At 45.5% G+C, this 7,833-nt stretch overlaps 1 pseudogene; it reads left to right on the top strand.

Annotated features, from left to right (window-relative positions):
* Positions 1-572: 572 nt before the first annotated feature.
* The window catches only part of LOC144160691 (uncharacterized), a 37,177-nt pseudogene continuing 29,916 nt past the window's right edge, over positions 573-7,833 (top strand).

The following is a 7,833-nucleotide window of genomic DNA, read 5'->3' as shown; positions in this document are numbered from 1 at the left end:
CGTCGCGTGGTTGCTACTGGTTGCAGGCGAAAGTATACCCAGTCTCGTCAGCTTCCCAATTTCTTCGACTGAAGGTTGGAGCGCAAAAGGTACTTGTCTTGCCTTCATAAACCTACGCTCCTAATTATCCTTGAAATGAAGTTGTGCCTTCTCACCTTGAATTGTTCCCAGCTCGTCACTGAACAGATGACTACTTATGGAGAAGTGCCTTGAGTTCTGCAGGCAGCTCCCGTGGGGCGTGCGACGCCGTCTTGATGGCATGCAGCTTTTTGATGCTTGCCCAGTCGAGCTGGATGTGCTGTAGCCACTCTCGTCCAAAAAGTGGTGGACCTTCCCGCTGTACAACGTAGAGAAGAAGAACATGTCGCTTGTGGCTGTATTCCACTGTGACGTTTACCACTGCGGCCGGCGGGATGAGCTCTCCTGTATACGTGCGCAGCAGAAGAGTAGTGCCCTCCATGCGCATGCCACGAAAAGGCGTTTGGAAATATTTTCCTGGAATAATAGACATTGCAGCTCCAGTATCGACTTCCATCTGCAAAGTAACACCTTGCACAGTCAGGGTTACCATTATGGGCGTTGACACTGCAGATGTTCTCACGTCGTTCATGGACATCTCCACGTCGGCTTTGAAAGCCCTAACCTGGAACCCTTGCTTGCTTTTTCGAAAGTTTGCCTTGCAGGCAAGTTGAATATGCCCTTTTTGATGACGCTTAAAGCATGTGGCTTTACTATGTGGGCATTGCCGTGCTCCGTATTTCGGTGACCCATACCGATAACAATTTCCTGTTTTCAACACTTTCGGTCTCGACCTTTGCACTTTGTGCAGTTCCGCGCCTTCCTCGGGCTGTGCGTGCGTTGCCATTGCATTCTTCAATGCCGCCTCTATAGACAAATCCCGCTCGACGGTTTTCTCGAAGGTCAAATGCTTATCTTCCGTGAAAATATGCCTCTGAATATCAGAGCGCTGAAGGCCGAATACAAAGCGGTCACGCAAAGCTTCGTCCAGAAACGTTCCGAACTCTCACCTTTGGGCTAGTCGCCGTATCTCGGCCACATACGCTGATATCGCTTCGCTTCTTTCTGCGTTCTGCGGTGAAATTTTCCACATTCCGCAATGACAGATGGCTTGGGGGAAAGTTGATTCCGAAGTAGTTCAAGAAGGGTGTCAAACGATTTTGTTGACGGTTTATAAGGGGCGGTCAAAGATATGAGTAGTGCGTTTGTCTACGGGCCGATTAGGCTTACGAAAGCGTCAACTCGCAAATCCTCGGGCACGTTGTTAACGCGCAAGAACGCTATCAAACGCTGTTCATACGAAAGCCAGTCGTTAGTAGACTCGTCAAAATGCTCTACTTGCCCGAACCCGAAGACCATAGCGACGGTTCCAGCTGCCGAAGGCGTCATTTCCACTGTTGCAGCGTCGTCGACCATGTTGCAGCGGCCGTGTCACAGTCATTCGTTGAAGGGGGCGTAGTCCCGTTGCAGGCTCGTTCTCCTCGTCGCCATTATGTTGCGTTCATGCAAGGACGACAGAGGGGGCGGCACACGGACGTGGCAGGAACGGGATGGGTTATCCATCGTTACAAAACGGGTGAAACAAAAGAGAGAAGGCCTGCTAGTAGGCGACCTGTATATATAACCACTGAGAGGGGAGCCGAGGCCGAGAGTGTTGTGACGACATGTCACGTGGCCCAACGGCGCGCAATACATTTATATTGAAGATTTGCTGCTTGTAGACATCTTGGACAGATATGTTCTTAAATATTGAAAGAGCTCCATTCCTCCTTCACGTATAGCCTGTTAGCCTGTTATTGAACATATGCACCACAGATAAGCAACAAAATCAGACTTGAAGGTCCCCTAAAAAAAGCTAACACAGTTTTAACTGACATCTCGTCCCCTTGCAGCTTTTTATAGTTTTGACCATTAGCAAGGGCGTTTACTACATTGAAATGTAATGCAAAAAGCGAAGAACCCTTTCATGCAATGTGATTTATGTTTGATTTAGGGCGACTCTTCCATACCACGCAATCTATATTTATTTACAATACTGCCAGTCTCTGCCGAGACCAACGCATGTTGCGAAGTTGCCAACCATAAACGAACGCTCATAACGCTGAACGATTATTCTACAAGTATAAAGTGTGTGAGAGCAATTTTGCAGTTTACAGAAAAGCACTTTACACTACATAATATATACAGCTCGTAATAGAGCATGTTTGCGTGATCACATATTATCATTGGCAAATTATGCATGTACGTTGCACTTTTTTAATTTATCATTTTAAAGCAGATGGCGACTTAGTGTTATTGGTGAGTGTACATGATGGGTTCCGTGATCTTAGTTGTTATTTGTGGTTAATAGTCAGTGAATTGCGTACATGATCTTACTTATACCTGATAATTTAAGTGATCACATATTAGCATTCGCAATTCGAAGAAGCTAGGATATTTTTAAAATATTGGATTTTAATGCAGGCTGTGACTTAGAGTTAGTGGTGAAATGGTAAAACATATCCAATTCATAAAGGGCATCCAGAAAAAATTGAGCGTCTAAACGCAGCATTATTACATTTATACCCTACTTAAGTGTTTGTATATTTGTGACTGGTAGCTCGTGTTTGTCAGTAAGAAGAGTACTTTGAAATGCCATTTGGTAATAATTATGCGCGCGTTGATAAATAAATGATTAGCGTCCCTGTTTTGCTGGCGCATAAACCGTACAAGGCCCATAATTTGTAAGGGGTAAATGGGAGCGTATTCACGTGTACGTTTGTTATGGATGGGTCGTTTGGCCTTCCTCGGTGCTTCTTTTGATCTAATGTTTGTCAGGGTATGAGAAAAGTACCCACTCTTCCATTTTCGATGATCGGCCTAACCTACGGACGGGACACAAAGTAAACTTGGTGCCGGTATTGGCGACACAGCGGAGGCCGAGCCCCTAAAGATAAGCTGTAACCTACTGAATCGATGTGTTTGTAAGTGGAGGGTAAAAATATGAACCGCGGAGGTCAGAGTCCCAGTGAATCACCGACCGGTGAGCTCCCTGTCTGTTTACTACCAGACAAAGATCTCCGGGACCTCTTCAATTATCAGGGTAAGGCTTTAGAAGAACGTATCCCAGTGGCCTGCTTTTTACTACAGTGTATGAATTTTCTAACCCCCACTTCCTAAAACGTGATCGGTCACTGAAAGGGACCACACCGACGTTTCCTTTCCACCGCTTCCTAACGTGAGTTTTCCTAAACCGAGCAACTGCGCTCGCTCCTTGGTGATTGAATCAGTTGACCTCGCAAACACCCATGCATTGCAATCGGTGTTTCGTGTTGCCAAATTTCTCGAAAGTGTCATCGGCGAATCATATACCGACAATTAGCAAGGATCCGGTAAAATTCTCTTCGAGGTTAGTAGCTAGAATCAAGCCGATTAACGTCTTGCGGAAACCTGCATCATCGATCTTGCCATCCGTGTCACGCCCCACGCACCCTAAACAGCTACCACAATGTGATCTCGGATCATGGCCTACTGAATTAAACTGCAGCCGACCTGCTGTAGAAACTTCGTGGACAGGGCATAGCAGGGGTAAGGCGCATAACCATACCTAGAGATAATAAACTACCCACGAAGCACCTCATCTTAACCTTCGAAAAATCGACCCTCCCTGAATTTCTCAACGCTGGTTTAATCCGATGCCCAGCCCGGGCTTACCTCCTGAACCGGCGGTGCTGTTTCAAGTGCCAACGTTTCGGGCATGGGACAAACTGCTGTCGCGGCAAACAACTGTGCAAAATGCGCCGAGCACGAACACCCGTCTGAAACCTGCAAGACCCAGAATTTCACCCGTTACAACTGCCCGGTTCCTCGCTCTGCACACCCACGTAAATGTGGCAAATTCAAAGAAAAGAAAACCATAACTGTGAAGGTTACGGAAAAAAAATTAACTTCCCAGATTCGCGAAAGACGTTTGCCTTTTTCCCCTAGGGTAGGTACGCCGAAGCACCCCGCCTGGGGGCAGAACGGCATCAGGTTTTCACAGGAACCCAGGTCAGCGAGTTTGACCTGGTGCCACAGCCGCCCCCACCGACCCCTACCCTGGATTCCCTCAGGCAGCCGAACCCGTGAAAACACCACTTGCAGAGCCAGCAGCGGTTGTGGTGGCGATAGTCTCTAAAGGAACTACTGCCGATACCACCCCAGCTTCCCCAGAGTACAGCCCAGTGGGGGCTGCCCAGAAGATGGACACGCAGAGCGGGGCCCTGCATCGACGCCTTCCGCCCCCCACACACACAGCACTGCCCCAGGCCATCAGTGGCGCTCCTGACGCCCTCGCCGGTGAAGGCTCGAATGAAGATCACCGGAAAGTGTGACAAGGGCAGAGGGTCGGGCCCGCCCCCCCCCCCCCCGCCTTTATTGGACATCTGATAAAGGCATGAACATTGGACCCTGCCGGTCTGTCTGCTTCGAATTGGCAGGAACATGTCCGTGAACCAAACTTTGAGCGAAGATAAAAGCCCCCTCCAAGAGTCCAAGCCAGGAAAGACCTTACATAAGTAATGCCAGTCCAGTACCTCTGAACTCCTAATAATTGGAAAAAAAATACGGTTCACCGTTACTGCAGAGGCCTTCTTATTAATCTGGACGATGTGTAGGAGATACTGCATTTTAATCTGCCAAATGTAATCGGCGTTCTTTCAACACATTTAAATTCCTAGCAAGCAATTTTCTTCAGAATTTATATGGTATTCAGAAAGGACAGGAATGACGGCACACACTCGTCTGCCGATGTGCCCGTAATCACCCGGAAAGCCTAAGTATGTCGCCCTGTCAGTTTGAATACTGTCCTTGAGGCTGTAGCAATGCGCCCAATATTATTTATTCGGCTGATAAGGGTATGGTGCATTTACATTCCTCCTGATTTTAAAGTCTTGAGCTCGGACTTCAAGACTCTGGTTGACCAGCTTTCTGAAACACACACCAACTCAGGCAACCTGAATGCGCCCATTTTTTTTTTTTTTTTTGGTGGGGGGGAGGCGGAAGCGGGGCTCTTTTAGCACGGGTGCCCGTGGTTGTCTGATAGAGACATTCCCAACATACACTGGAGCATGACTTTTCAACTTTCTAAGAACTAAAAACTGGCAACTTTGCACTCACCCCGCTACTCGTTCCGTTGGCAATTCTACTTCGACAACTGAGCTTGGTGCACGTTGCCGAATAGATGATTGTAATATATCAGAGGAACCTGATGTCGCTGCTATGCTTTCACAACTGCTGGCCACTCAGCAGCAAATCGCTAGCGATATTGCTGAAATTAAGAACTCCGTGTTGACAACCGATTTGATGCACTAGAGTCTCACGTATGTGCTTTGCAAAAAGCTTCCACAGATTCCAACTCCAACTCCCCTTCTATCGAGTTCCGCTCCCAAATAGCGTCGGCTAACGCATGCATTGCCAAACTCACTTCAATATGTGTGATCTTGAATATCGGTTACGGCGCAACAATCGCGTAATCTGTGGGCTGAGAGAAGAAGCCTTCGAAGACGGGGATTGTTTGGCAAATAAGATTGCGTGTTTTTATACTGGAATGCGGCAGATTAATGTCCTCAGATTGGACGTTGTCACAGACTCAGCAGAGATCAACTCGATCGCTTCCGTCCTAGTATACCTAGGCTCCTTGATTATCGGGGTAAAATAATCAAGTTCAAGAAAGTCGCAAAGCTTAAAGAAATTAAATATATATTAACGTAGATTTCTCTCCACGAGTTCATGCACTGCGTGAAAAAATTTGGGACGCCGCTGCTTCATTTCGTACTATAGGTTGTTGTACTAGCTCGAATTTTGATTACATTCTAATAAACAAAGCTCGGTACTGCTGGGATGAAACACTGAATTCCTTTGTCAAAGCACCTGATTTGCCGAATAAATCGATGCGATGCTCTCCTCGGCTGCATTCGGTTCGGAACTCCATTTCTATCCTAGTGAACTTTCCGCGAGATTAGTGCATTTTGTCGCTGTAATTTGGTCCCTGAAAAGTCTTGGAAAGAAATAAAAAAATTACCTAGTCTTCTCTTCCTTTTTTCCGCGCAGTCTCGTCACATCATCGACATAACCGAAACAGTGGGTACATGATGGTATTCCCGATTTCAAGTTCACATCCCCAGCGTACACAGCAGTTCTCACCGACCGACTCGTACAGAAAGGGGGTTGTGTCGCTCTGCTCATTCATTCGGATTTAAAATTTGCTGCGATTACAGGCCCCGGCGCCACCGAGTTGATATGTTGCAAGGTTTGCCTCTACGAATGTGGACTTGTCATTACCGTTTTATATCGGCCTCCTGCTAGACTATTGAAACATTGCAATATCTAATACAGTCATGCACGAGCGCAATTTTAGTGCGTCAAACTCATTGGCATGGGTGATTTTAATGTCCCATGAATCCACTGGTCTTATACGTGTGATGGTCGCAAAATTAACAGTTGCAGAGAACTTATACACTTTGCAGTATCTTCCGGCCTAACTGAAATTGTTCATGGTGCCACCAGGTTGAATCCTGTTCACCATCTGGTATTTTTGGGCTCCGCTCTTTCGTATAAAGGCTTCAACTTCGTAATAATTGATGGCCTTGTATGGCCATCGGGCTGTTCTCATTTCATACGAAATCAATAAACCGCGATATGTTTTCATTTGGTTTCCTGATTTTCAACGTGCGGTTGACCTTTCTGTTTTAGATGCTTTGGCCGATGCGTACGATAATTTTGTGCTACTCGGCGCTTCCGGCGACATTAATACACTACCCATTTTGAAAAGCTAAGAAAATCATGCATTTAAGAGTTTATAAAAAAAGACTAAAAACAAAAACACTGATGTTCCCTGGATGAACCGCGATCTTTTACACTTATCTCGTAGGGTCCGGAGGCTTAATCGCTGCACATCTTCTGGCAATTCAGAAAACATTATCAGGTTTAACGAGGCCAAGATGGAACTACCAGTGAAGCAAAATATTGCTAAATACTTTTTTTCCGGTTTTAACGTGAACGTTTACTATTTGACAATCCCCGCAAATTTAATGCTCCGTCCTGCGTCGTGATGCCTCCTGCAACTCTTTCAAAATAAACAGAAGAATCATAAATGATCAGGCAGAAATTTCAAAAGCTGTTAATTCAGTTTTTTCAGTCGGGCTTTACAGTCTACAATCTTGTTATTCCTTCTTTTTCCACCTCAAATGCAACGTCTCCGATTCGCGATATAGCGGTCAGAGAAGACGGCGTGTTAAATCTTGTACTTAATCTCGGCACAAAAAATGTAAAGGCCCCATAGGTATACCTTACATGTTTCTTGTTCGCTACTCTGTGGACCTCTGGCTACGTTACAATATTTTCAATAAAACCATCAAATTTGGTAGTGTTCCCAGATCTTGGAAAAATGGCAAAATAATACCTTAATATTAATATGCTGAGTAGCAAGTCTTCAGCAATTACAGGCCCATTTCTCTAACCCCCCACTTTCGCAAGCTGTTAGAACACATTATTTACAAACACAGCATTGAATTTCTCAAATTTAAAAATCTATTGTGCAGTTAAAGCACGGATTCAGGTGTCGTTACAGTACCGTTACCCAGTTAACTGAATTTGTGCATGACATTGCTTGTAACATGGACATTGGTCGTGAAGTTGACTCACTATTCATTGTCTTTTCAAAACCGTTCGACACTGTACTTCACTGTAAATTATTATTTATAATAAATACGATATTGAAAAAACCATAGCTAGTTACTTGGATTTTTAATTTTCTTTCTGACTGCTCCCATTACGTTTCTTATAACTCGGTTGACT

Source organism: Haemaphysalis longicornis, unplaced genomic scaffold, assembly GCF_048455015.1.
Source record: "Haemaphysalis longicornis isolate Haplotype H1 unplaced genomic scaffold, Haemaphysalis longicornis Haplotype H1 scaffold_11, whole genome shotgun sequence".
NCBI classification, from domain to species: domain Eukaryota; kingdom Metazoa; phylum Arthropoda; class Arachnida; order Ixodida; family Ixodidae; genus Haemaphysalis; species Haemaphysalis longicornis.
Note: the sequence above shows the minus strand (reverse complement) of the source record. Positions and strands in the feature narration are given on the sequence as shown.